The 3118-nt window shown below is 38.8% G+C and overlaps 1 pseudogene; it reads left to right on the forward strand.

The window, feature by feature from the left end:
• Positions 1-987: 987 nt before the first annotated feature.
• Positions 988-1932, forward strand: LOC125395085 (olfactory receptor 5G29-like; annotated as a pseudogene).
• Positions 1933-3118: the final 1186 nt, after the last annotated feature.

Genomic DNA, 3118 nt, shown 5'->3' on the forward strand with positions numbered 1-3118 from the left:
CTTGTAAACAGCAGAATGTTGGATCCTGTTTTGTTTCCAATTTCTAAGTCTGTGCAAGATCAGTATTAAATAAAATCATGTTTTACTATTCTTCCAAATGGACACCTTTTTTTGCCAAGTGTGCAGTTACATTTCCCATATCTTTTTATAATTGGTATTAGAAAATAGAGTGAAATACATTCATATGAAATACACCTTTGTGACATTTTTATATTGCTCATTATTCAGTAAGAATTTGATGCCATATTTAACACTTCTCTAATATATGATACAGGATCTTAAACTTCCAGTTGTATTTTCAGAGTTACCAATAAAAGTATATCCAAGTAGAATTTTTAAAATTTCTGAGTGTGTGTGTGCATGTGTGCGTGTGGGTGTGTGTGTGTGTGCCATTTCTCAGTACTGTCCACCTTGATTTTGCAGACTGGGTCTCCATGGCCCTCGTGGGATAGACCAGCTGCAGAGTCAGCCCAAGGCATCTACTGTCTACTTGCCTCTGTCTCTCCAGACCTGGGTTCACACCAAGCACATACCATCCAGTCCCCCTTTTTCATTGTGAATTCTAGGGAGCAAAATTTATTACTAATGTTTACAAGGCAAACACTTTAGAACCTGATATATTTCCTAAACTGATTAAGAGAGCTTCATTATGCCATCATATAATAAGAAGAAAAATGGAGAGAAATTTTCATTACAAATGCAGTCTTAAAAATCAAAGGAACTGTTGAATCAATGAAGTTAGGTAACTCTTGATGGGAGAGTGTTTCAGTCCCAAAGAGCTCAAGGGTTTGGTTGCTGAAGTCTGCATAGGATTTTGTACGAGTATCCAGATCTTGCAACTAGGAATATCATTACCACTCAGCTCAACCGTGCTGACCAGCTCTCTGTAACAGACCTATTGAGGATAATCTGCTATTGATTTCAGATATCACATGACTGAGTTTGGTAAGACATATTCTTATTCTTTTAACAGATCCCAACTTACTAATGGAAGAAAAGAATCAGACAACAGTGCCCGAGTTTCTCTTCCTTGGCCTCATAGATAATCTCCATCAGAAAATATTCCTTTTTATCATATTTTTCTTTGTTTATCTTGTCACCTTGTGGGGTAATGTGGGAATGATTACTTTAATATGGGTGGACCCCAGACTACACACCCCTATGTACTTTTTTCTTAGTCATCTGTCCTTTGTAGATGTGTGTACCTCTTCTTCCATAGCTCCCAAGATGCTGTGTGACATTTTTACTGAGAACAAAGTCATCTCTTTCATAGGCTGTGCAGCACAAATGTGGTTCTTTGGTCTCTTTGTGGCAACTGAGTGCTTCCTCCTAGCTGTCATGGCATATGATCGGTACACAGCCATCTGTAAGCCCTTGCTGTATACACTCATCATGTCCCAGCATGTCTGCGTGCTCTTGGTCATCGGACCTTATGCCATTGCTATTATAAGTACAACGACTCACACAACCTTAACCTTTTGCTTACCATTTTGTGGGCCACGTATTATCAACCACTTCTTCTGTGACATTTCCCCATTGCTATCTCTAGCATGAGCTGATACTCAGATCAATAAGTTGGTGCTTTTTGTCTTGGCTGGAGCAGTAGGTGTGATCACTGGTCTGATCATCCTGGTCTCCTATGTTTGCATCTTGATGGCTATCTTGAAGATTAGGACAGCCAATGGGAGACGAAAAGCCTTCTCCACTTGTTCCTCTCACTTGGCAACTGTCTCTATCTTGTACGGGACTCTTTTCTTCATCTATGTCCAACCTAATGCTAGTTCCTTTCTGAAAATTAATAAAATGATCTCCCTTTTTTATACTGTTTTGATCCCCATGTTGAATCCCCTCATCTACAGCTTGAGGAACAAAGAGGTGAAAAATGCATTCAGGAGAACATTGGAGAGGAAGCACTTCCTTATAGGTGGTTAAGATAGTATTCTCTCTGTGACATGCCTAAATTGTGGGAGCAAAATATACATTAAAGACCACTGGATCAAGGTTCAGAGGTTGCAAGGGAGTCCTTTTTCTTCCTGATCACAGACTATTTCACAAACGTGTGTCATATCTTGATGGAAACTAGCTTACAGTTTTAGCAATTTTCGTGAATTTAACTACTCATTGAAAGGTTTAGTTAACCATGTATTTTCAAGGTGAAAACAATATTTTCAACTCAATGTTTCAAATCATAACAGTCTTCCAAATGAAAATAAAATTATGGAAAGTTCAAATCCTAGTAAAAATTATACATTTTGATATTTTGGCTACACACAATCCTAGGAACAGAAAACGCAGGTAGTCTTGCTTGTTTCTAAGTCCTACTTTTATGTATGAATATTTTGCAACATGGATGTAAGTGTTTACATGTGTAAACATGTGTTTACAGTGTCTGAAGAGTCCAAAAGAAGGCGTTGCATTCCCTGGAACTGAAGTTACAGTTAGGAGCTGACACTCATGTGCTAGAAATTGAACCAAATTTTCTGGAAGAGTGGCCAGTGCTCTTAACTTCTGTGCTATCTCTTCCTTTCCCCTATTTATATTTCAAGATTTCTGGGAGAAATATTTTGAAAAATTTGCTACTTCTCTTCAACTATCTTAAACATGTTGCCTGCTAAAACTTTCAAATGGAATGCATTGAGCTGTAATGTGTCAGTTAACTTAAAGAAAAATTTGACTATGCTTGTCTCTTTCTGTCTCTATTTCCCTTTGTTTCTATTTCTGCCTATGTCTCTGTCCATCTGTCTGTGTGGTCGCCTGTCTGTCTGTCTCTCTTTCTCTCTTGTGTGTCTGTGTATGTGTGTGTGTGAGAGAAAAAGTGTATGTACATAAGTGCATGAGCCACAGCACACACGTAAAAGTCAGAGGACAACCTTAGATGCCAACTTTCACACTCCACCTTGTCTGAGACAGCCTCTCTCGTGGGCCTTTCCATACACAAATGTACTCGGCCTACCAGCTTTTGGGGAACTTTTTGCCTTTGTCTCACATTCTGTAGTAAAATAACTGGGGTTAAAAATGTGAGCTTCACATCCATCTTCTTGTGAGTTTTAGGGATATGAACTCAGGTCCTGAAGTTTACATAGCAAGCACTTTAATGTTTGAGCTGCCTCTACCCCTG

This window comes from Myodes glareolus, chromosome 21 (assembly GCF_982192425.1).
Source record: "Myodes glareolus chromosome 21, mMyoGla1.1, whole genome shotgun sequence".
Lineage (NCBI taxonomy): Eukaryota > Metazoa > Chordata > Mammalia > Rodentia > Cricetidae > Myodes > Myodes glareolus.